Source organism: Pseudorasbora parva, chromosome 7 (genome assembly GCF_024679245.1).
Source record: "Pseudorasbora parva isolate DD20220531a chromosome 7, ASM2467924v1, whole genome shotgun sequence".
Taxonomy (NCBI): Eukaryota; Metazoa; Chordata; class Actinopteri; order Cypriniformes; family Gobionidae; genus Pseudorasbora; species Pseudorasbora parva.
The window spans coordinates 17636345-17664290 of NC_090178.1; the positions used below are offsets into that span (position 1 = coordinate 17636345).

The 27946-nt window shown below is 38.0% G+C and overlaps 1 long non-coding RNA gene across 1 annotated transcript; it reads right to left on the reverse strand.

Moving 5' to 3' along the window:
* Positions 1–27880, reverse strand: LOC137083649 (uncharacterized). Its single transcript, XR_010906567.1, has 3 exons — positions 27547–27880; positions 3764–3886; positions 1–97 (listed from the first exon to the last, which is right to left on the reverse strand). It is a non-coding gene; the product is annotated as an uncharacterized lncRNA (long non-coding RNA).
* Between the last annotated feature and the right edge of the window lie 66 nt (positions 27881–27946).

The window sequence follows — 27946 nt, forward strand, 5'->3', positions numbered from 1 at the left end:
CCTGTCTGTACTGTTTTTTCGTCCACATCCCCTCTCCGCAGACTTTTCTTCTCACCTCCACTCCTCTCTCTGTTCCATGGCTGCTCTACTAACTTGTCTAGTAAAAGTGGAAAAGTTCAAACAAGTGATTACAAATTTCACATCATATGTCTTTAAATGAATCAGACCCTTTAAGGGGGTTAAAAAACATGCTTTTTGTACTACTAATATTAATATAATTTTCATTACATGATTAAACAATGCAATAATCAAGCAACTTTAATTGGATTTAAATTCCAGTTGGTATGGCTTGGTTTGGGAGGCTTTCCCAAAATTTAATATGGCAATTTTAAGTAATTTTGAGTCACAAAAGCGAATTTCACTGTTTGCATTATGGTGAATATAATTTCTATCCAAAAGCTTCTGAGGTGTGGTTCATAATAGAAGAAAGGAGAAGTGAATATACAAATAAGGTTCTCTCCTCTGAGCAGATTCTCAGCCTCTTATCAATATCCCAATTGGGTTTCCTCTAACCACACGCTTTCCTTTATTTCCCAGGAGTGAAAGACGCTTGATGCCTAGGGCTACATGACACTACCGTGCAAAACAATTAAATATATAAAACACTCTTCGGGGAGCTTTTGTAAGTCTGTATTTTGCTTTTCTCTGGCTCACCGGTCCTCTCCATCCCATAGATTTCCTATGCCTTGGGAATAATATTTTACCAAATTATCCTTACAAATAAATACTATGCAATCATTACTTAATTAGATGTCAGTAAGACATGGGTTAAAACATGTTTTTACATGGTATTCATTTTCAACAACAACAACAACAAAAAAACACACAAAAAAAAAAAAATTGGGGGAAAAAATTAATCACATGAAAGTTCCTACTTGCCTTTTTCATTACTTTTTCTTTTAATTTGATGAAATACAACTAAAATATCCCTCACTATCATAAACATGAATTATAACAGTAATAGGGTTACACTTTATTTCAGTGGTTCACTTTCTAACATTCTACTAACTATAACTTTGCAACTATGCTAACAAACATTGTATTGTGAAGTTACTTATAGAATGTTTGTTGTGGGACCATCAAAATAAAGTGTTAGCAGATATTAAGCAGACAGTCTACTAATACTCAAATAATACTCTAATGAGTCTCAATTTTTCATGGTGGAATACAGGACAGGCTGGACAGGCACCAAAATGTCATATATTTCATGATATGAGAAATTTTATTCCATGATAACAATATATATCATACAGTTATTTTATTTTTGTTAAATAAAAAATGGACATAGAAGGGAAATTACATAGGACAAATATGATAGCGTTATAAATTAAATAAACTACTTTTTTCAGGTACAATAGGTTTAACATGTATACATGTATTTAACATCTTTTTGTTGTTTGATTTATCATTAATAACACAGACAGGTATTTTAGGCAGCTGTCACTTTAAGGCCGAATGCTTCGATACTGACAATTATATTTTGTATACATTTTGTAAACTGCATTTGACCATTCAGACGCAAAGAGAACTGAATTCGGGATTGTGTGTCTTCTGTCAGAGCACTTCTGGTGTGTCATTCAGCGATACCACATTGAGTTCTTACTGCCCGTAACTTTATAAACTTTTTTGAAGGTACCAAATGTGCACACACGCTTCTTTGACATCTTCGCATTTGACTTGATCCTCTCTGCGTTCTCTAATATCCCACCTTCCCTAACTGCGAGTTAATCAATAATGAATAATGATTGGATGGTAATTTGGTCATTTGAGATATTCTGCCTTTGATTAGGCTGTTCTCACGTGACAGAAGACTGCTACTCGCTTTCATATGATCACCTAGCAAAGACAATTTAGGAAAGAAGAAATACGGGACAAAACATGATTTAATCATAATCATTCGGGACACTAAAAATAAAGCTAAAATATGGGACTGTCCCGGGAAAAACGAGACATTTGTCACCCTATATAGTTAGTAGAATTTCTGCCTGCTACAGCGATATCGATTTCAACAATCCAATAAGATCATTACAAATCCCACTGCACAACATGAATCTAATAAACTTGGGCACACTGTAAACCTGAATAAGCTGGCAGAACACAAAACCGTAATCAGTTACATCACATTTTTAAAGTTAAAATTAAAGTTTAAGTAAGCAGAACTTGCATATTTGTATTTAATTTAAAATTATCACACTCTAAAAAATGCTGGGTTAAAAACAACCCAAGTTGGGTTGAAACTGCACCGACCCAACAATTGGGTTGTTTTAAATTAAAAGAAACAAGTTCATACAGGTCAAAACAATGAAAGTTTTGTGAAATCAAAATAAAAAGAAAGATCGAAATACTCATAAAAGTTAATTTGATTGAACTAATCGGTTTAATTTGAGACAGTGTAAAACATCATCAGAATGCACTAGCGGTAAACAAATAGAACAAGATTAATTTGCACTTTAGGCTTAGTCCACACGTACACTGGAAGTTTTATACATTTTAATTATTTATATTATTATATACAGAGAACCTCAACTTTCGGTAACTTTCAGGGTATGTAAGTGACCATGGCAACTCACTCTCTGAACATGAAGAAGCCAACTTGACATGCCAATTTTGGAAATGGAGCTTGACGTATAAGTCTTAGCACTATGTCGCGTTGATCAAGACCCCATTTCATGTTGCAGTCAGGCAACAATTGGCTAGTCAGTAGACGTAGACCACAGAAATCCCCATGATTGGTCATCTTTCGTCTGGGACAGCCCAAAATTGCACAATGTGTACCGGGCATAAAGTGCACCATTGAAATAAAGTGTTATGAATAATAACAATAATAATAATTTAAAAAAAACATAATTAATGAATACATAAAAATTTATTAATTTTCTTTGGTTCGTAATAATTTTTCCCTTCTTTTCTTGTCCCTATTATAAAGAATATGTTATATTTAGATGTTTAAAAAGTTATACAATGTACAGAGGTTTGAACCTTTTTCTCTAAACAATAATGCTTGTAAAAATAAATTTAGACTGTAGAATAATGGCATTTTAAAAAAGCAGCATCATGGGGGATTTGTTTTCTTTTACAACTGTTTCTAACAACTGTTACAACCGAAGAGGATGTAAAAATTCAGATGCCACTAAAACTTCCTTCAAAAGTGGTCATTTTGTCTGCATAAAGATGGACTGATTCCAAACCTATTGTCAGACACCAGTGAAAAAAAGTAATCTCAATCATGAAAAACAAGCAAAATCATTCAAGTTTGAAACAAAAATGCATTCAAAATATATTCTATTAAAATGACTTTCATGAGTTGGAATTACAGTCAACCCAAAAGCCAATGCATCTTTCTCAGCCTGCCACAACCAATTTATCTTTTCCATACAAGTCTTTAAACAGTGAAGAGAAGCCATAGTGTGCACTTCTATCCTGTTCCAAACACACTCCCACCCCAGGAGACGAAGCTGGTCAGAAGTCAAGATCATTTCAATTCCTCTCGTGTCTGTTTCCACGGCAGCGCCGCAAAACAACTCACTCTTCCTCCAGTGCCATACTGGGGAAACTTTTCTGCTCTCTGAGGGAGATGCTAAACTATTTTAAAAGGCAATTACGACCGTTTTGGGGGCCCTGCTGAGGGGGGGAGCGGGAATAAAGAGAGAAAGAGTGTGGACTGAAAAACAGGCAAAAGTGAAAATATGTTAATGGAAGTCAGGAACTTTTGTGGAGCAGGGGTGTGTGAGTGTGTATGGGTGATCTAATGTGGTGACCTGACCTGTGGGGTGCGTGTTTTTGGCGATAAGGGCTGGAGATGAGGTGGAGGGTGCAGTGACAGTTCAGTAGTTGTAATTATTTTCAGGTTAGGTCACTCTCCCTGAGAACGCAGAGGTGAGGGAGCCTGGAGAGAAAGGGAGGGAAGGGTTAGGAGGTCACAGTGTGGTTAGCAGTACAGTTCTTCTTCACTCTTTTCCCCTCTCTCTCTCTCTCTCTCTCTCTCTCTCTCTCTCTCTCTCTCTCTCTCTCTCTCTCTCTCGTACACAGCCCTGTCTCACCCCCTACTCGGGCATGAGAGTAAGCTTCATAAATACTTCACATTAAATACCATACAGAATAAATTGCAGTTATGAGTTGTTACACTTGGATAAAAAGTACAACAAGGTTCTATATGTTAACATTAGTTAATGCAATAGCTAACATGAAATCATTTATTAATTTATGTATATTATGTACAGTCAAGCCAAAAATTATTCAGACACCAGATATAATTTTGACTAGTGGGTACTGGACACTAGTTCATTTATGTAAGCGAGGATAGCAAAATAAAGTAACCTGTGAAATATTATACCCAAAGATTCTTCATACAGTGGACTACAAGTAAAATAGAAATATTTTGGACCAAAATTATTCAGACACTTTGGCCTGACCATGGTTTTCTTAAGTGTTTTTTATTTAATTGCTAATGCGACCTTTTACACCACACACTGAACAAAATTAAGCATTGCTTGATAATTGGTTGATGGTATCATCTAATATTTAAATTTAACAGCTGACAGCTGATTGGTTGATTAAAATCCATTACAAACCTTTCAATCAAAGTTATCTCACATTATCAAGATGAATTTGTTCTGACACAGTTTAACTCGGAGTTCTTGTCATATTTTATTACCATTTTCTAAACTATAGCAAATGAACGTATAATGTGAGAAAAGGTTGAAGGTGTCTGAATAAATTTTGGTTTGACTGCACGGCTCAGTGGTTAGCGCTGTATATAATTAAGAGTATATCAGTATATAATTGTACTATTTCAAATTGAATTATATAATAATAATAATCATTATTATTAGCCTATTATTATTATTATTATTATTATATTCATATACGTATATCATTTAATATCTAACACAAATAATGAAAATTCTTTATAAATTACATAAATCATAATTTTATGTATTTTGAACATAAAATGAATCTGCCTAGATTAACAATGCTGTAAAAATGTTGTGCATTGCCAGTGCATGATAATTAACGCATTCTTTTTATGATGAAAATTGTTGAAAGATGTTAAAAAAATACCATTATTGTAGTGTTACTAAAAAAGGTTTAATATATTTTCACATTTTACTGCATAAGATGACATATTTGTAATAAAGGAAGTGCAGAACATCATGACACTTTTTCGATACTGCAATTAAAGGGTTAGTTCACCAAGAGTTCTGCTCTTTGATCTCATTAGCATTTGCATATTCAAATGTGGCACACGAAGAAGCATCGTTCCACATTTGACTTTAATAAACAATTTGAATATGTTGGAATGTGTCCATTCAGTTTAACTGTGTGGAAAACAGCAGCTTGAATATTCGGCCTAATGTCTTCAAGAAAGTAAGTAAGTCAATGTTGACAACTATCCCTTTATGCAACTGTTCTTTTTGAAATGTTTCCAGATTTTCATCAAGACTTGCATCTCATAAAAAGATTCCAATACCGCATCTCTTCATGACTGCGTAGCCTACACTCAAAACCCGCTCCGTACAGTTATTAGCCACCATTTCAGCTTGCGAACACGAGGTTATTTTCATTTACAAGATGAGCCCGGGCCAACGGCACCGCTGTGGTCTTTTCCTTTTCTTTCTCTCCATCCAAAAACACCCCACTCTTTATCGGTGCAATTACCACACAAACAGATCCATCACGGCCCGAACTGTCCTCTCGAATCGCCACTCTTTCCACAGGCAAGCTAATTAGTCCTAAAGAGAGAAAACTGATGCTGGAATAAAGAAACCGAGAGAATGGGCCTATCATGTCCTTCTGTATGCGTTTGCAATTGTGACCGTGTTTATCCGTTTCTCCTTTGCTTTCTTTTTTTTTGTCGTCCCGTTCTTTCTCTCTTTATCAGCAATGAGAAAGCCTTCAAAGGAACGATTGTGCGGGCGGCGGGCTGAAGTGGCCTGTTGGTAGCGGAAACAGGGAAGGCGGACAACACAACATAACAAACATGGTTGCATCTAATCAGGGGCCTCGGTTAATGTAAACAATGTCATTTTTTGGCCTTAATGAGCCAATTTTCCCCGGACACGAGAGGCTAACAATTGGGGCAGCGCCTTTGATGTTCTTCATTTGAAGGTTTGTTTGTGATTGCCGGCACTTTTGTTGGAAGCCCCGTGCCGGGCGTCTTTCATCTCACTGAAAAGGGAGAGTCACGGCTCACTTGGACGCAAAACAAGGAGAAGTGAGTGAGAGAAAGAGAGACATAGAGAGAGTGAAAGAAAGATGACAGATTCCGTATTTATCCTTAAACAATCCCCAATCAGCTGATCTTCCCCAAAACCTCTTTTTCACCTTCGTCTTCTTCTTCTTCGGAAAGCACACACACACACAGACACATCAAGACATAAAACAAGCACATTGGTTTGGTGTCTATAACTATCAAATGGCTGGCTCATTAAAAGGCACCCCGGTGAGAGTGCATGTGTGTGCGTGTGTTTGTCGTTGACGGGGCTTAATTAACATGAGCCTGACAAAAGGTGACGCAGACCAAAGAGGCAGCCGGTGAGCCAGGTGTGTGTGTGCCCGCGCGGTGCCTTTCAACTTCATACTGTGCAGACATCCCACGCTGACCAATATCAGCCATGTTACGGAGAGAGAGAGAGAGAAATAGAGCGTCAAAGCAAAGATCAAGATAATTAAGCATCTACTTTCCATAGATACGAATTAAACTATTTATTTTGGTGCCAACTCCAGTGTGTTAGGAAAACGGTTTAATTCTACTTTTAGGAGCACATAAAACGTACACAAGAGAGTTGGAAAAACAAAGAGAACAATGGAGTAAACTTTTTTTCCACAGTGCGTATTTCTTCCCGGGTGTAGCGCACGTGTCACTGAGATAAACTGCGAATTAGGGGGAAAAACTGCAAGAAAATATGTTTGTGTAAAGGACAAAAGCATTGTAGATTAAAAAAAAAAACACAACTAAAATGTCCAGGCTTTTATCTATCAGTCAAGCGAACACACACACACACACACAGGCTTTGTGAGTCAGGGGCCTCTGGGGCCTTGTCACCGCACCTGCTGGGCCCTGCGGAAGCCAGCTGTCAGCTCACATGTGCACCGGACTCTATATGTAAGTGTGTGTGTTTCTTTAGAGGTGAGGGGTGATGATGTCCAGGGGAGAGAGGGACGGAAAGATGGAGAAAAAGAAAATGCAAATAAGAACAGATTCTCTGGAAAGTTTCATGACTCAGTTGTAAAAAGAGAAGAAGCAAGCAGAGCCGGATACTGCACTGTAAAAAATGCTGGGTTAAAAACAACCCAAGTTGGGATGAAAATGGACAAACCCAGAAATTGGGTTGTTTGAATGGGTTCATTCACAGGGTTCAAACAACCCTATTTCTGAGATTGTCCATTTTCATCCCAACTTGGGTTGTTTTTAACCCAGCATTTTTTAGAGTGTGTGTTTGTTGTCAAGAAAATACATGCAACTACATGGGGACATTTCCTGTTTGAAAGCACTAATGACGGACGGACGGACAGATGGACGGATAGATGGATGGATGGATGGATGGAATGGATGGATGGATGGATGGATGGATGGATGGATGGATGGATGGATGGATGGATGGATGGATGGATGGATGGATGGATGGATGGATATTTGTTCACATACAACAAGGAATTATAATGATAACTATAATAATAAAGTTTTAATAATCATTCAAATACTAATAATAGGGAAGTGGACACTAGAACAATAAAAACATTGACAGCCAATCCGAATCCAGCCTGCTTAAAAAAGTTTAAGAGTTTTAACCGGGAGGCAATAAAATTTCAGCACACTCTTAGAAAAAACAGAACTGTATTCAGCTGGTGTGGACACTAATATAGTTATCCTTCTACCGGTAGTTATCGTTCTGGGTTTGAATGCCCCTTACGAAATATGATCTGGTGAAATGTATCAATGCTACAAAAGAGAAGTAAAACATTCAGGTTTCTCCATTGTATTTCTTCTAGAAAAGAAAAAATGAAGATAATCGTACAATGGACAGGTGTTCTCTACATCTGACAGCAGAATACAACAGATGCGTAACCTGCTGTGGAAGAGAGAGAGAGAGGAAAATAGAAAGAGACACAACAAAGGCAGAGGGGGGAAAAATTGCCCGTTTTGGAAAAATCAATAATGTTCACTGATATGAATCATTTCCCAGCAGGACTATCTCTGCTGTGCAATCCGGTTTTCTTCCCCTGAGGTCAAGTGTGCGTGTGTGTGTGTGTGTGTGTGTGTGTGTGTGTGTGTGTGTGTGTGTGTGTGTGTGTGTGTGTGTGTGTGTGTGTGTGTGTGTGTGTGTGTGTGTGTGTGTGTGTGTGTGTGTGTGTGTGTGTGTGTGTGTGTGTGTGTGTGTGTGTGTGTGTGTGTGTGTGTGTGTGTGTGTGTGTGTGTGTGTTTAAACCTTAGAGACCTCTTTCCAGGCTGGAGTTGTGCTGGAATGTATTAGAGTAGCCCATGTCAAAGCAGGCTAAAGCACGCATGGCAGTGGATAAATTCCACTGGGCTATTCTCTCCACACACCGGACCTCTGCAGGCCACGGATACCTGTACGCCCCCGCGAGGGTGCAACAGGTCAGAGTTCGTCTGGCTGTTTTTCTTTTATCTGAATTGATGTGCGTATATGAACTGCTGCATGGTGATGTCAGAACAGATAGTGCTCCATTAAGACTGACATTCCACTATTCACAACCGCAGACCATTACTTTCACAATTATTTCTAAATTGTGACCTGATCAAATTGCGAATACATTAGAAATATAAAACAAGTGTTTTTTGTGTGTGTGTGTGTGTGTGTTTTTCTGGTATTTTAATACCAGTTACATTATATTTTCAGTTCTTGAATTTGATCCGAAAGACTTTTATCCTTAAAACCCAAAATGTTTTATATTTGTTCAAGATTGTCTTTAAAAAACTAAGGAGCATAGAAAAAGTGGTATTATTACACCACCAGCAGCAGCCGGCACAGTGGTAACAAGGCATGATGGATCCATGTTCTCATCTGTTTATGCCAAATTCTTGCATAAATAGAATATGAACTAAACAAATAGCTGAACAATTTAATTAAATGACTTTTGTTCTATGTACACTGCTGATTCGCCAATAGAAGAAATGTTGCATACAGACTGCTAAAACTATTATCAAATATCAAAGCTATTATCAATTAATCAAAGAATTGATTGAATAAATAAATAAATGAAATTACAATGAAAAACTTTGAATGTTAATGAAATGAAAAAAAAAGTGTAATTTTTAGGTTGGTCTGCCTCAACGGTTTAACAGTCACTGTTAGAATGAGTGAGACGTTCAATCAAATCAAAGAAGGCGGGGCTTACTGTTAGTGCAAATTCCAATGCAACACTTTAGTTATAGCAGTGAAAGAGTGTCATAAGATGTCAGTAGCTATCATTTAATACATCATTTACAATAAATTTACATTTACAATAAAAACATTTAGCGACCAGCAGTAATAGCAAGTGATGCAAAATACGGATTTATGTAAATCATAACATAATTTGATGTGAAAAGAAATGTTTTGCATTTTTACATATTAGACAGACAAAAAATAAATAAAAGTAAAAAAAAAAAAATTAAATTATACACTCACCTAATGGAATTTTAGGAACACTATACTAATACTGTGTTTGACCCCTTTCGCCTTCAGAACCGCCTTAATTCTACGTGGCATTGATTCAACAAGGTGCTGAAAGAATTCTTTAGAAATGTTGGCCCATATTAATAGGATAGCATCTTGCAGTTGATGGAGATTTGTGGGATGCACATCCAGGGCACGAAGCTCCCGTTCCACCACATCCCAAAAATGCCCTATTGGGTTGAGATCTGATGACTGTGGGGGCCATTTTAGTACAGTGAACTCATTGTCATGTTCAAGAAACCAATTTGAAATGATTCGAGCTTTTTGACATGGTGCATTATCCTGCTGGAAGTAGCCATCAGAGTATGGGTACATGGCAGAGCATGTGAGCCCAGCGGAGCGGTGTGACGCTCCGCTCAATATCCCGCTCAATGCCAGCGCGATCCACTCAATCGCTCACGGCCCAGACGAACGCTTCGCTCATGAACCACTCATGCTCACCGGTGAAAGAAATCCCGCTCAGATCCCACTCCAACATGAAATTGATCTGTAGTAGGCTTATAGCTTTCTGTTTGGAATTATTTTATTGAATAAATGTATCAAATACAGTGGTTATAAATAGATGTGGCGAGGTGAACGAGCGAGGGACATGGGAGGAGCGAGTGAGACCGGGGACGTGATTGCGAAGAAGCGTCACCTGCGAGCCACACCGGGCCTGGACCTCTCTCGTCCTTGACTGGTGTCGCTCGTCCTTAAATACCTCCGAACTCCCTCATGAGAGGACTCGAGACCGGTGTGGCTCACAGGTGATGCTCCTTCTCAATCACGTCCCCGGTCTCACTCGCTCCTCCCATGTCCCTCGCTCGTTCACCTCGCCACAATAGACAAGAAGTTATTTTGAGGTGACAGTCTGTAGCCTAGTTTTTATTCATTTAAATACATTAAATTAACTTTATCAATTTAAAAAAATATGCCAGCCCTTTGGCAAACTTGCCCATAAAGGGCAATAACTGAAAAAAGTATATTTGATTTGTGTTATTTTATTTCCGTGAACATTCGCTGTTGCAAAACAAGCATGCAGCCTACATTAAACATACACACACAAGAAGAAAAACATGTGGACTTCACAAAACGCGACCAAACGCTTCATCAATGAAACTTGCCACAACACCCAGAAACCTGTGTCCTCTTCTGTTTGTCCAAATGTCTAAAGTAAGTCCAAAGCCATCTCCTAACTGCAAAAGCTCTCGAAGTCTGCCTTCCATATCGCTAAGGGCATTTGGCATCAGAGTATCATCTGTATTGTAGCCCGGTGTGGTATAGCTGCGCTGGGCAACGCTGACAAAATGATGCATACCCTCTCGTTCCTCTTTTGTGAGAGGTTCATAATCCAAGTAAACCATCTTAAAAAATGCGTCATCTAATTCTTTCTTCCTTGTATTTGATACAGAGAACTAGGGAAATCGGGGGATGCAGGAGAGGAAAAAAAATCTTTGTCTCCCTTTGATTGGTTGTTTTTTCTGTAAAGAACAAATGTGCACATGTAATATTAGCGTACATTTACTGTTGCCTACATCTAAATTATAGGCCTACCCAATTATGAAGGTCAGATTTTTAAAAATATTTTTATATTTAATTTGTAAATAAATATATATATATATATATATTTTTATAATAAAGTGGTTTAATAACCTTATCTAACTGAAAAACAAAACATGAGCTACAATTTTGTTCAATTCAAATTGGCTATAGGTTATTTTTAGTTACACTGATATGATGATTGCATAAAAAAAATAGTTCCCGTCAGCATATTTTAATAATTTGTTTCCTCATTTTAATTAGATCGTGGCCACATTGTATAATCCATTGCCTAGTTTTAATAAAATAAGAGAATAAATTATTTAAACGTGACCACGATTTACTTAACCAGGGACAAGCGGAAATTTGCCGCTTTAGATTCCAAAAGGAATCTTTGCTAACTCTCACAATCTCTCCACAATCTCTTTCAATTTCTTCACCCTGCTCGTTCTTAACTTAGATTTTTACTGTGCAGTTAGGTATAAGGCTTGCAATTTTGTTAAAACAATATTTAAACTATTGCTCCACTATTACTTAGCTATTTCACAGATTCTCGAACTAGCATATCACCAAAGGGCATTCTGGGTTGACCGAGCGGCTGAGCAGACTGAGTGAGTTGAGCGGAATTTTCAGAAATGCGCTCAACGCTCTGGAGGAAATATTACCGCTACTCTCCGCTCAAATGCTCTGGTACATGGTGGTCATAAAGGGATGGACATGGTCAGAAGCAATGCTCAGGTATAGGCCGTGGCATTTAAGCGATGCCCAATTGGCACTAAGAGGCCTAAAGTGTGCCAAGAAAACATCCCCCACACCCCCCACCATTACACCACCACCACCAGTCTGCACAGTGGTAACAAGGCATGATGGATCCATGTTCTCATTCTGTTTATGCCAAATTCTGACTCTACCATCTCAATGTCTCAACAGAAATTGAGACTCATCAGACCAGGCAACATTTTTCCAGTCTTCAACTGTTCAATTTTGGTGAGCAAATTGTAGCCTCTTTTTACTATTTTTAGTGGAGATGAGTGGTACCCGGTGGGGTCTTCTGCTGTTGTAGCCCATCCGCCACAAGGTTGTGCATGTTGTGGCTTCACAAATGCTTTGCTGCATACCTCGGTTGTAACGAGTGGTTATTTCAGTCAAAGTTGCTCTTCTATCAGCTTGAATCAGTCGGCCAGTTCTCCTCTAAGTAATTAATTACTGTCATTTAATTACTTTTTCCTTGGAAAAGTAATGAATGGGATTCATTTTAAATTGGTTGTTAAATTGGAATTACTTCTGATGTAATTACATTAAATACTGTATTACAGAACAATTCAACAAAATAGTGGATTTAACCTAAAAATGTTTTGCCTAATGTTAAAATGTATGTTTTTAATGTAACCTTCTCCCTTCTCCAGTACAATAATAATTTATGTAATTTTAAATTATTTATTTAAAAGAATAAAAAAGCAGTCCTTGAATTGTTTAAGTAGGCAAGGTTGATATGGGATTTAGAAGGCAATTAGTAGCTAGTAAGTCATGCAACACATTTTAGAGAGAGTAATTATACAGTGTACAGTAGTACTAATTACACTGTTGAAGACGTAATTAGTAGCTAGTAATGAATTCCTTTTTTAAAGAAAGTTACCCAACACTGGTCTTAAAAGGTACAACCCAAAACTAAAATAAAACATGATCTTCCATCCCTTTGATTTTGAACACAAAATATGGGAATATTGAGCCTTTGAAGGACAGCTAATGGCATGCAGAAAGAAAGAAAGAAAGAAAGAAAGAAAGAAAGAAAGAAAGAAAGAAAGAAAGAAAGAAAGAAAGAAAGAAAGAAAGAAAGAAAGAAAGAAAGAAAGAAAGAAAGAAAGAAAGAAAGAAAGAAAGAAAGAAAGAAAGAAAGAAAGAAAGCTGAGCGACAATCTATTCATATGAATATGAAACAATATTAATGTCTGTAATGAAAGCTTGTTTAAGCCTTTCTCGCTTTGTACAATTACTGAGATTAGCGATAAGATGAAGGCGAAATAATTGCACAATAATAGCCAATAATGATACAGAAGGAGGAGAGCTCTGAGAGACAAATCAGCATCAGACAGCTGGCTAATTTTCACTGACCCTTCCCTTTCACGCAAAACTCTTCTATTTCTGTTTCTGCTTCTTTCTTCTCTCGCTCTTAGCCCCCTCCCCGGAGAAAGCGCAACTGCTTTGCATAACGGCTGCGTTGTGTTGTGGACCGGGAGGAGGTGGGTCGAGTCAGGCTGGCACTGAGGTAAGCTTTCTCGTTTTCCATCCTGACCAAACCGCCTCCACTCTTCCCAACACACCACCACAAGCCTCCCAAACCAACCCTCCTCCTCCTCCTTCTCGCTCCCCTCTCCACGTCACCCCTACACACTGGCTGTCCCCATCTCTCCAGGAGGCAGTTGTCAATCATCAGCGTCTCTCAGAATCCCGCTGGAGCTCATTGTGCCCGCGGTCGCCGGCGGAGGCAAGCGCTCGGAGGCAGCGGCGGGCCGCAGATGGAGAGTGCGCTGTCAATCATTGTCACTAATTATTAATTTCTGTCACTCAGCCCCGTGGCAACCACGCTCTCTGGCTCCCCCTCCCTCCTTTTCTCTCTTCCTCCTTCTCTCGCTGTGGCTTCTCTCTCCCAGGGTGAGTTGATTTGGTATGCCATCTCTGCGGCGGAGGGTTCAACCTTTCATTATGTGTCACACACACACACACACAGTACTCTCACCTAGGTCACTCCCCTTGACTCCCTGCTTGGTTTTAATTGTATTTTACCTTCCACCCCTTACTAAACCCTTTGCACCCTTTGACCTTCGTCCTATAGGCTCATGCCCCCCAACCCACATCTTCCTTGTTACACAAACACAGTCACCTCACCTCTTTACTGTTGAAGTGATGTGAAGTTATATGACATACCTCCACATGACTTTAACAGTAAAGAGGTGAGGTGACTGTGTTTGTGTCATTAAATAACACCATTTAATTAGGCCAGTAATCGTGTGTTTCATTTGACAGGAGCGAGTAAAAGATTTGAACTTTGTGGGGCAAATCTTGCTAGTAAAAAAAAAATCAGGTCTTCAACTGAAAATGTTCTAGTGACTGATCACATAAAAAAAAATTCAGTTGGCCAAATTTAATTTCTGTGAATTAAATTGCATCAAATCACAGAAATTCAATTTGGCCAACTAAAAATATAGATGTGATCAGTCAGTAGAAAATGTTCAATTGGAGACATGATTATTTTTTTTACAGTGTATATTGTTGTTTTATAATTTACTAATTTTACAGTTTCTTTTTAAAGTTCCTTTGATATAAAGTGCTAAATAAATGTGACTTGACTTCAAATTCTGGCTTTTTGCCTAATTCAAAAGGTGACCATGGTTAAAAACCACAAATTATGATATCAAAACTTCCTCGTATAATCCTGCTCAACTCATTTTAAAAGATAAAAACCTCAAGGCCACAAACTTACTTAAGTCTCTAATCATGTTCTTGTGTGCATAAAGAATATACAATGACTAGTTGTGCTAGTGATGTGAGTTATGAGTTATTGTTGTAATTTTTAACTTTATATTAATAATAATAAACTTCGACTAACTATAAGTAACGTTGCTACATGTCAACTAACTCTTAGAGGTTACCAAGTTACGGGTAGGTTAGAATAAGTTGAGGGGTGGCTAATTTATTATATTATATATTATATTTGAAAAACCATAATATGGGTACTGAACTCCTGGTACAAATCATCTTGATTTCAAATCATACATACTTTTATGACATTCAGGATGAAAAACCGTTTCAGACCACTACTTTCCTCATTGAACAAAACTAAACCAGACCCCCTCTTCCTCTCTCTTTCTGCTCTGCATATTTTTTTATCCATATCTCTCTCATTCTGTTCACAGCCCTGCAAAAAAAAGGCTTTTAAAAACCAAGATGAAGCACTTATCAGAACCCTTCAACACATCCTCAGTTCATTCTTTGAGCCTGTGAGTTATGAAAACAGCATTTTCCCTGACATCAACCACTCACAGGCTCCACCAGTGCCTCCCAACTAGACCGTCAGTACACAAATTAGACATCACTGAAAAACAAGCAACAAGCATTCTTCAAAAACAGCTGTCAGCTGCACAAAGAACGAGAAACTGCATTTAACTGTCTGACATATAAGTACACATCATATAGTCTACATTAAACAGCGATCCTGCTAAAATACGTTTCCTTTCATGTCAAAGAATAACGACAGAATATGTTCTGTCTGACGGAGTTGAGAACCGAATTAGTGAACAATTTCTTTTGTAATACAATAAAGAAATAAAACAGGCAAGGTGGCAGCACACAATTTGTAAGTGTACACATCATGTACCAGGCTGACTTAAAAGCCTATCGTATCTAGCAATAAGCATATACTGAATTTCATTCATGTTCCACCTTTTTTTTTTTTTGACATTGTGACTCAAAGAGTAATGGATGTAATTGCGAGAGGAACCAAAAAGCAAATTGCACAGCAATTACAGCTTACTTGTGGAAGAAGAAAAACATCAGTAAGATACATCCGAGAGGAAGAGAGCGAAATGTTCTCTTGTGAGCGTCTACCAAAGATTTGAAGACTGCTCATGTTCCAAACAAAATAAAAAATGTCAGACATTTGATTGAGCAAAAGGTAAACTCTTTTAAAGAGTAAAATTACCTGTAAAAAAGAAAACGCTTTTCCATTAAAGGGTTAGTTTACCCAAAAATGTCAATCCTATCATTATTTACTCACCCTCATGTTATTCCAAACCTGTAAGACCTTTATTCATCTTCAGAACACATGAAGATATTTTTGATGAAATCCGAGAGTTTCCTGACCCCTCTATAGACAGCTATTTAACACTTTCAATGCCAGAAACTACACTTTTTGACCTAAGAAAGACCTAAGAAAAGCATAAAGTGATTCAGAACAGCTTTTGCCATTGTAGTAAATTTCCGTTCATAGTAAACATTTGAGAGTGGAGATCTAAAATCTAAGTAGTAGAATGGGATGGTTCTATGGTTCTACATAGCACCATTTGACAAAGGTGCTGTATAACACCTTTAAAGATGGGTCCTATATAGCACTTAAAGGGGTTCCCCTATGATTACAAGCCAATTAACCACTTTTAGAGCTATTTAGCACCATTTCTTTAGAGTGAATATTGTGTCACTAAAAATACAAATAAAACACTCCCTTGCCTGTTAGCTATGCATCAGATCTGCCATTCCTGCTGTGCATAACAAGTGTGTAAAATTTTTTAAAGCATTTATTCTGAATTAAAAGGTCTGTGTAAACACTTTTTTGTGGTATGCAGAGACATGACTTATTTGCTACCTTTGCAATATAAAGACAATTACATTTAAATGTGCCTTTATTCATGGGCAATAGATGGAGCACAGAGAAATAGCTTATTCCTTTTCATACTCTCTTAAAGGGTTAGTTCACCCAAAAAATAAACTTTTGCCGTTTATGATTCACCATCATGTCATTCTAAACCCGTAAGAACTTTGTTCATCCTCGGAACACAAATTAAGATATTTTTGATGAAATCCGAGAGCTCTCTGACCCCTCCGCAATTATTACCACTTTCAAGGCCCAGAAAGGTAGGTAAGACATTGTTAAAATAGTCCACCTGACTCCATGAGGACCCCCTTCTTCTGTGTGAGTTTCTATGGTAAATGGACTGCATTTATATCCACATGGACACGTGTGTGTGTGTGTGTGTGTGTGTGTGTGTGTGTGTGTGTGTGTGTGTGTGTGTGTGTGTGTGTGTGTGTGTGTGTGTGTGTGTGTGTGTGTTTAACTTTGGAGTCACTACATTTGAAAAAATAAAAATAATTAAAGTGATCAAAAGTGATATTTAAGATATTTTATCACAAAAGATTTCAAATGAATGCTCTTCTTTCTATTCATCAAAAAAAAAAAAAAAAAAAAAATCCTTACACAAATTGTATTACGGTTTTCTCAAAAATAATTAAGCAGTATGTTTCTTGAGCACCAAATCAGCTTATTAGAATGATTTCTGAAGGATGTGACACTGAAGACTGGAGTAATGATGCTGAAATTTCAGCTTTGCCATTTTTTTTGTTGCCATAAATTAAATTTTTAATATATTAACAAGGCCTTAGAATTGCCTTTAAAAGTCCTATAAATTGTAATCATTTTTCACAATAGTACTCTTTTAAATATAGAACATTAATATGTGTTATATTTGAAAACATAAGTGAGGTATGATAGTGTGATTTTAAAACACCACGTTACTTCCAAAAAGCGACTTGATTACACAGCAGTTGTTACTTGTAACACATTACACCCAGCAATGGGAATAATAATTTAATAGTTACGGCTCTACACCAGCAGAATGAAACCAGAATATGGTTTCAAAATACAACATCCACATCCCATTGATGTTCTTTACCTGAGGGGAAATCCTGTTTAACATTATAGCACAAAACACTGAATATCACAGAACTAAAGAGAAATTGAATATCAATTTATTTCAGAAATAGTACAGCATAACTCTAAAGAATATAAGAAATACAAAGACAAAATAGGGAGAGAGAAAGCGCGCGAGAGAGAAACGAGGCCATAGGATTAAAAGCTAATAGCCAGGGGTGCTTGTCCTGTCTGATTTGCTCTTAGTACAAAATGTTTTCACACAGTAAAACCGCCCCATCACCACAGGTGTTGGCACAATGCTGTGATTGCCCTTGACAAGAGAAAACAGCGGAAAGGCTCCAAAACCAGGAAACTTTGAAAGACAAGGTCACAACTTTGCTTGACATCAAAGGTTAATCCAAGAAGTTTTTTTAATCATAGAAATAAAAGGAAAAAAATAAAACACAATAAACCAGCAAGTTTATTCAACATCCTTGAGACATCACCTTCACCCAAAGAGAATAATGGCTCTTTTGTGTTTTATATTTTTCAGTTTATGTTTCTTGGACAATGGTGAAGATTTAAATGAGAATTGCTGCGAGGGAATCTACTGGTTTAGATCCAAAGCTCGAAAAACAAACGAGCGGCAAAACACTTGATTTAGCGAGCATTTGTGCGATCAAGAAGCAAGCTGAAAAAAAATGGCACATAAAGTTCTTTATGCAAGTGATGTAACTCTAATGCCATCTAGCAGGAAGTATATCTCCAAAAACATCTCTCTTCGTGTGGCCTGCTACATCCCATGAACTCCAGCTTTGGACTAATACCGTCTCTCCAACAGACTCCATACATACTTTTATCCTCACAGCGTGTTTACATCGCTTGTTTTCCGTGATGTATGTTTCATTTGTGCAGTCAGTCTTTCCTGTAATTCTCTCCGTCCTTTGCTCTTGCTTAGGTTGCAGCTTCACTGCTATGTAAGCACTCTCAAACGCACACTGTGCCCACAGCAGCAGGTCTCCAACTGTCACTTCTCTTGCTCCACAGTCGTTCGCACTCTCTATTCGTCATTCTGCGAAGGTCTTAAGCCTGATAGTTGCAGCAAACACCCCCCCCCCCCCCCCCCCCAAGAAAAAAAAACGAGGGAGTCATCACTTTTAAATCCTGCAAAAAGAGCATCAATGGAATGGTATGTTTGCTGGAGATCCTTGCACAACTGGCTGCTCAATTATAATCTTTGGGATGATAAAATCTGCTGATGGACTCACCGGAGTGAGAGTGGCACACTAACACCAATGTCTCTGTCATTTGCCACGGTTAGGACACAGGATGCTGACATGTTGAGCTGTGGTGCTCATGTTGGGGATGCAGGTTTAATTTCAGGCCTTTTTTTTCCACATTTTTCACAATTTTCACAGCAGTTTTAGCCTTTATTGGATAGGACAGTAGAGGTTTGACAGGAAAGCGTATGGTGGAGAGACAAGGGAACGGAATCGGCAAAGGACATCATGCTGGGAATCGAACTCGGGTCGCCGGTGGCTCAGTTGCGCTATATGTCGGCACCATACTTTAAAAAAATATGGACGTAGTATCCATGACATCACCAGTAGCATTCTCAAGAGCATTTTTGAAGTCCAAAAGTGGGCGTATCTTGGCAGCACGTCAACATGCGTCACTCCCGGATAACAATAAAATGGGCAAAGAGGCCCATGCCATAGCAATGCCCTTAATTTAGCAGAACTTTAAGGCATAATATAATTTAAATGGATGAAGTATGAAAAATTCACCCCCCTCACAGTTGTCATATAGGGAAAAATTAGCTATATAGACCAAAACCTCTTTTTGTACCAGGCTGTAAACATCTTGTTTTTTGTTTTTTTTTGCTGTAAAGTTAGACGGTCTATAGGTCTATGGGATTGACTTCCTTTTGGAGCCTGTCTCTAACGGCCAGTCCATGAATTGCACTTTAAGTCACATCTGTGTTGGATTCAAGAGAGAGAATGGAAGGTTTGGTCGGCATGCTAATCAAGGCTATTGCCGTCGACAGCAATCTACTTTTATTTTTACATTTATAAGCCCATTTGATTTCCCCTTGTCTTTCTTTTCATTAAAAACAAAACAAAACAAGTGAATTAGGCCAATCCATTTTGTTAAAATACTCATTGGTTCAATAGAATAGCCAAAACACATAAACAATATGTGTTTACATGATTTTACTGTGAAAATGCTTATTTTTGTGTTAATGTATATCCAACTACTTCTCCACGAAAACTCAAATTAGCCCTGAAATGAGAGTAAAATGATAATAAACACCTCTAATCATCAAATTGTCATATAATGCTATCAGAAGTAATGAAAGTATTAACAAAATATTTGCTTTTAAATCTTCAAAAAAATTAAAATAGGAAATGCTAATTGAATTTAAAGTGCCTCACAGAATAGTTTGATTTTTGCTTTTCTAAAAAAAAAAAGAAAAAGAAAAATTTTTTTTGTTGCAATCAACAATGTCACACATGCTGCCATCTGAGCTTAACTTGAGATTGGAATATTCCTTTAATACTAATTTTTATTTACATCTCTCAAGAACTTAAATGGTACAAAATAGCTGCGTCCCAATTCAGAGGCTGCATCCTTCGAAGGTTGCATTCAAAGGTTGATTGCGTCACACCGCGGCGAAGGCTGTCCCAATTCAAAGGCTCCTTCAAATGCGGCCTCTAAATGCATCCTTCATTTCTGATGCAATAAAGGATACAACAGATGGATCCTTCATGGCCTTGCCAACCCCAGAGTTAATTACGCGCCTGTGAAGACAGGATTCTTTTTTAAGAAATTGCCGCATTACACTTATAAACGTACGTCACAATCTTATTATAATCTCTATGTACCTCCTGCTAGAACTAAATTGTAAACTGCCTTAAAATATACTGCCCCCTCGGACGGGAACTATCTTCAAATGAAATAGCAGCTAAATCCTTTGGTGTCTTTTAGTAATTTTATGTGCACTAGAGAAAGATTAAGTGATTTGCAAATGCTTCTACGGCTGTACCTTTATTAATATTTTATTGTATGTTGTTGTTTGTTATGCGTATTTGTATTTCTGGGCCGCCTATCTTGACCAGGACACTCCTGTAAAAGAGATTTTTAAATTTAAGTGAGGTTCTCTCTTGATTAAATAAAGGCTAAATAAAAAACTTATTTCTTACTAATATGTGATTATAGTTTTACTCTTTATTATCGACCATCAGTTTGTGAACCCTGTTTTGTTTTCAGTTTAATAACGTTAAAAAAGCCACGTTACTGCAACTCATCAACGGAAGCTGTCACAGTTTCTTGGCGACAAGAACAATCCTCTGTAGACTAGACCGTCCATTTAACAATGCTTGGGCTGACCTTCGTTGCCTTTGAAGGATGCAGCCTCTGAATTGGGACGTTACTTATGAAACTTTTGGCCCTCTAGCGGATGAATATGGTTGTCCTATGGCTCATAAAACATAGACTTAAGATATATAACCAGTTTAGATGAAAAGGATCTCAAGCTGACTAGCTGAAGACGTTATTGTAGCTATACCCATTAATAGACACAGTACTTCCTTGAAAATAAATTCTTGCACAGCGCTACAACAAAAAGAAATTACCCTTCACAATAGATAATGCTTTACAATGAACTCTGTTAGAGAGCTACATTTGGCAGTTTATCAGTTCAATAAAATACCTTACTCGCCTGTTGAGTAATAAAAATGCCATCTCTGTTGGCGTCTTACTTTTACAATTTATCAAAACCCTCAGCTCTCAGCATCTCCAAAAAGAAAAAGCCAATCTTGAATCTGGGTTTATAGCGAGCTTTGTCAAGTTCTCTTTTTGCAAGCAGAAGCTCCTCTGTTCACCATTTTTTTTAAAACAGGTGATTGGTTCGAGGTTCGAGATTTAGCGCACTCCAAGTAAACCGTTCTCGCACGTTGTGACAATGAACCTTTACTGCCATACACTTCAAAGTAACTGAAGCAACTTTTCTCTATTTTCGGATATGGCGAGACATACACAACACATAAACGAGCACAGCACAGGCCAGTAAAAAAAGAGCACTGGGAAGGGGCTGAGAGCAGAAGCATCCTGTTTCCTGTGTGCCATTTAAAGCTGCTTGAGTAGGCCACATTTCTCAGGGAATCAGCTGAGTGCCCCGGCAGTGACCGTGCTGTTCCTGACCGTCTGAGAGGTGTTACAGTCTGAGATGTGGTTTCTGTGGGATTTATTACCACAGTGTGTACTGCCCTCAACTCTTACACTGCAGTAAAATACAACCCACATTCTTCACCAATCTACACCATAAGCCCGAATTTCTTTTCATCTCAATAGCAGTTACTATAGCTTCACTAGCAACTATCTTGAGCTGTGATGTGAAAGGTAGTAGAAAGGAAAAACAAGTGCATTCAGCACACACGAATATGCCTATTTCCCTACCATATGCGAAAAGCTGTGTGTCAGATATGTAGTACATCAGCCTGTCTTCAGTGTCACGATGATCTATCAGAAATCATTCTAAAGCCACATTTCCACTGAAATTGTCCCAGGAACGTTTTCCCCCCCAGACCTGTTGCTGTCTGCGTTTCCATTGCGTTCTAAAGTACTGCATAGCGTTCCCAGTTCCCGCTGGATTTTGCCCTCCGCATATAAGCTTAATAAAGCCTGAACCTTGTCATCGGTCCATCAGTTGTATTTTTTAAACTCCATTTTATATTTGAAAAGTAAACAACTCTTCCTGTACGTACCACAACATACTTTTATGATAGATATATATATATATATATATATATATATATATATATATATATATATATATGAAATGGTGGTTTAAATAAAATGCTTCAGAGTCAACCAATCAAAATTGTTGCATGAACTCAACAAATTAGTACCTAAGTCTCACCCCCGAAAGTTCCTGAACTTTGTAAAAGTACTACATCACAAACAGGGACTTTCTGAGGAGGAACTTTTACCAGTAACATTTATTATCAATTTTGAAAACAATTTTGCTGCCTAATTTTTCTGCAAACCATAATACTTTTTTTCCGACAGGATTTTTTGATGGATAGAAAGTTCAAAAGAAAAATGTTTTTTGTAACATTATAATGGTCTTTACTATCTCTTTTGATCAATTTAATGCACCCTTGCTGAATAAAAGTATGAATTTATTATTTTAAAATCGTACCGTCCCAAAACATTTAAATGGTAGTATATAATTAATAAGGCATCCTTTTTTGGTTTCTCATTTTTGAAATAGATAATCTGACATGTGATTTTAGATCAGATGGGGACCTAAAAACATCTACAATAATTGACAACAGGGTGTTGAATTATTGGAAAATAATGCACACACGAGGTTATAATGCAGCCATGATGCGAAGCAGGTGTGTATTCTTTTTCAATAATTCAGTGGACTAGAATCAAATCATTTGATGAAAGTGATATGGAAAGACTCGTCTGGAAATACTTTAGCAGTGCGTTTACTGGAAAATATCTGGACACTTTAGAATGTTCGTCAACCAATCAGAATCAAGCATTTAACAACCCTGTGGTATGATATAATGAATTATTAAAAATATACAAGTCGTTTGCAAAAAAATATGCTTTTTAATGGCTGTCAGTGGAGAAATTCACTTGTTGACGACATCAACCAGCAACAGCCAAGAGACCGTGCAAACCAGCCAAACCATGACCCGTCTCTCTCAACAGTTGTGAGAGAATGTGTAGGAGTTGGACCACCTATCATTGCAGCTGTATAAGATGTATAAGAATGTGAGATCTTAGTGATCATCTTGTCGGTTTGTATGTCCATGATCTGTCACCATCATCGGTAGTGTTGGTATGGACTGCCAACTCACTAGTGCAGGAGTACTGAGCCGACGAGACACTGAAAAGAGGACAGGAGAGAGAAATGGGACTTTTGGATGAGTTACTTGAGGAGGAGACATTTCAAGTCTTTGATTAGTTCGACAGTGTCAGGAAAAACCTACAAGACAACAAAAGAGATGGGGGAGAGAAGGGAGACAGAGGCAGTCGTTTGGAGTGGCAGGCAGACTTGGGGAGAAAAAACAGCCTGGTCATTTCATCTGCCACTGCCTATGGAGGAAGAGGAAGTAGAGGAAGAAAAAGGGCAAAAGGAACCGCATTCAAATGCATATGCCCGTTCTTCCCCTCTCTGGTTAGTCTCGGCAGCTTCACGTCTGACTGGAGACTCCAGCAAATGGTTTGATGGGTGCCAATCCACTGTCAACAGCCATATAGCTGTCCCACATCACTGCACCAAAGCGAGAATGGACCACATTTGTTATACCCTCGAAAAATGTTGCCTAATGAATCTTTCCTCGCAGCCTGGGTCGCACCCTCTCCACCCCACCGCCAGAACTTCCCTGGCGAAGCGAGAAGAACATGTTTTAAAACCGAGCCTGATGAGGGCGGAAGGCCGGCGATATGTTTTTCATGATGCCTGCGAATAGACAATGAGGAGCGGGCGAGTTGAGCGACGTGTCTCGTCTACACCGTCTAGGGCAGGCGAGAAGAAGAATGGGGCATTCTAGAGTCGGCGATTACCCGATCCATCGTGTTCCATTAAGTTTAAACAAGCACGCACACGCAACTTTGGCACTGGGCTGAGCTGTCCAGGACATTGTATTTGCACGAGGCTGAGATAATGGCATCTGTCGCTGTTCCTTTAGTCACAGTCGACCCAGCGCTGCCCATTAGCCGGCTGCTGGCTGACTGCCCCGGCTCGACACGCTCTGATGGCCCAACACAAAAAAAAAAAAATACAGAATCCGACCGGCGCTCCTGTCTTGTTCCTTACTTCCCCTTTTTTCCCTCCCCCTCCCCCCGTTCCTACTGTCATGACTAGAGGCTGTCTGGTGTTGGATTTTGTTGGCAAAGCAGCGCTCTAATAAAAGAGGGCCCTGACAGTGCTGAGGTATGACTACTGCTTTCCTCTGATCCATACCAGAGTAGGACAGGACAGCGGATCAGGTCCCTAATTCACAATCAGAGCGCTGCTCCTGTAAGACAGATCTCTCCTCACAGGACATCTCGCTCAGGTCGCAGAGCAGCCAGACAGCATTGTCTTGATGTAAAAAATAACCAGCACCTGGTGAAATGGCAACCGGTGCGGTTTCCTCAAGTCACGTCACTTTATTTAAAGAACCGAGAGTATTATCTGCTTCAAACGCACACCTACGGTGACACAACATAAAAGACAACGCGCAGCTGACAAATGTCTATCATTCTCAAATCCTGTGTGGCACTTTCTAAACTTAGCAGAGCCATCAGAAAAGTTGGAGGCGCTTTGGTGTTCAGACTGTAACACCATCGCATCAACATTGCGGTCGGGCAGAGGTGTAGAGCGGTAAGCGTTCCCAATTATTAGTTTGGTCATTAATGTGTGAGAGCGGAGGGGGGTGTGCGGCCGCGTCAGTTTTGATAAAGCAAAGCAATTTCAGCCGCTGCTATTCAGCCAAATTACAGTTGTACATCATGCTGGTTTCTCCCTCATTGTACAAGTGCGTGATGTTAACATTTCATTAGCATGTTGGTCGCCGCTGAAAGGGTGAGAGAGAGACAAGACAAACAATAACTAGGCACAGAGAAAGCGAGAGAAAGTTGTTCAGGTCTAATTCATAAGCACTGGCGCCATCTAGTGGATTCAAAACAGCATTTCTAAGCGACGTGCTTCAAACACTTCTTTCAGAAAATTTATTTGACTGAATAGTCTATTAGACTCGAAACATCATCGTGCCATGTTAAAAGCATAAAGATAACAGTATACTTGAAAATAAAATATGCATTACATTTAACATTTTTAATAATGTTTGCTGATTATTAGTGTTTTTTATAAAGGAATTTAGAAACCCACTTAATTTGGCCTTCTTTGAATGACTGTATTTAAAAAAATGACCATGGTAAACAGTTTTCAGTTACCTACTGCAATTGTTATGTAACAACGGTGATAACTTGGTACAATACAACAATAGAATAAATTATTAATTCTGAAAGCTTATGTTTATTGGACATCAGATATTATTGTATCATGGTTTTACAGTAGCATAATTAAAGTCTACTGTACAATAGTTACATACACTACAAATAATATACTTACAAACAATTAAATAGCATAGCATACAGTAAGAGAAGCAACATTGTCTGACAGATAATTGGACAAATCGTTCTTTTTTTTAGTCTGATATTTTGAGTGAATTTGATTGGTCCAGTTCACAAAATGGGTCTACATATCTATTGAGTTCAACTCACTATTAAAGGCTAATCTTAATGGATCATTAAGTAGATAACAACTTAAACATAATTATATTGTGCTTATATTCAGTAGTCTACTTCAGAAAAATTGCAACATGTGATATTGCTTTAATAAAACTGTACACTGTGAGGTAATTAGGCCTTGTGGTTAACAGTGTAAATTAAAAATTGTGGTTAAAAAGGTAAAAGCCATGCCTAGCTCTGTGTGCTTGTTTTGAATTTACTGTGGTCAGTAAAAGAATATGGTGGATAGTTTTCCATTTTAATAATATTATTAGTATTACTAATCTAAGCCTGACTCTTAATCGATATGATTTGTTTAACTCACAAGTTGCATGGCTGCTTGTTTTAGCCAAAAATTCGAAAGTGTGCCAAGCCAGTAGCCATTTAAGAGATTAATGCAACATTTTTACAAGAAATTAGAAGCTTAATGAAGTGGACAGAAATGCTGTCAGTGTTTTATTGGCAGTAAATTGCGTTGATGTGGGGGTCTCAATCATAATGAGTCATGACAGTAGCTGCGAGGCGTATCTGCTTTTATTGGCTTCTTGTGATGTTACTGCATTATTCAAGCTCGTATTTAACAAGACTGCTAAAGTAATGGTGCCTTAGCTAGTGTCAGGTTTTTTATAGAACTAAATTAAGTTTTAACAATCAGAGAAATAAAAATGATGCCCTAGATCATTATTATACTGCAGTTTACAGTGTTGGTCTATATTGTTTAATTATGCTTTTTTGTACTTGTTCATAAGGACCTAAAATGAAGGAAACAAAATATAAAGGAACTTGAGGTAGGCTATTCAAATGCTTGGAACATAACATTACCTCAGCACCGGAATAATAGGGGGAGAGCGGACAAGTTTACACTTTTTGATATTCTTAGTTTGTGTAAATCCACTCTTAGGGTTCAGAGTATTTACTTCTGCCCACGTTAACTGCACACGTCTAGTCCAATTATGAGGTTTTGTTTCATTAATACAGTGTATAGTTTTTTTCTTGATTTTCCCCCGAAAGAAAGGACATTAAATGTGATAGCATGCTCCATAGGGAAACAATTTAAGTGAGGGGCAAGCTGCCATGACAGTTTAAAATATTCTCTGATCTAATCAAAACATATAGAATAGAACAGCATATTTTTTTAATGAACACAAACAAAAGATAAAAAAATGTACTTAAAGTAAATCAATAATAATAATAAATTAATTAATAAATGTTCAGGTATCTCCCAAAGTTTTCTGCATTTAGCCGATTTTTTTCTCTCTCTACAGTGTTGATAAGACAACTAGAAGATACATAAAGTTTGTCAAGCTGGCATGTGTGGAAAGTTTTACACCATGTTACAAGGTTGTGCCTCGCTCACCCCACCACAAGTACTGCCATATTAATATGGTACTGGTATGTATGACATTTCCAATCCAGCTCATGTTTTCGTTTGGAAAGTTTAATACGTTTAATTACAGTGCTCTGGCGCCCCCAACTGCCAATATGTTCAAATGTGAATGTTCAAAAAAATATCCGTTTAAAATAACACGGGATTCTAAATAATTCATTTAAAGTTAAAATACAATAATTCATAATCAGACACTATTACTGATCGAGTGTCTTAATCGTGGGCGTGTGGTTAATTTTAAATGAGCGTCTGCATTTACTCACCCTTATGTTGCCCCAGACGTGGAAAAAAATAGCACAGGCTAAAAATATTAGAAAATTCGCTTAAAAGAACATCGAAGGTCGTAGTCGAGGCATCGTGCACCGTCACTTAGGTTGGTCACTTGATAAACCCGCCAACGAGAGGATTGGCGCGAGATTCTCTGTGAATATCGAGGACATGAATAGTCTGTTCAGCGCTCAAAGATTTCATACGACTTTGAATGATTCACAAGTGAATGATTCACAAATTAGTCATATGGACTACTATTATGATACTTTTCTAGTTTTGTAGTGTTTGTTGACGAGATTATGGAGCACAATCAGTCTCAGGCTGTGTTTGTAAAAGTGTAAAATGTAAAAGTGTCCATTTTACATTTTAGGAACGACACCGTAAATAAATGAA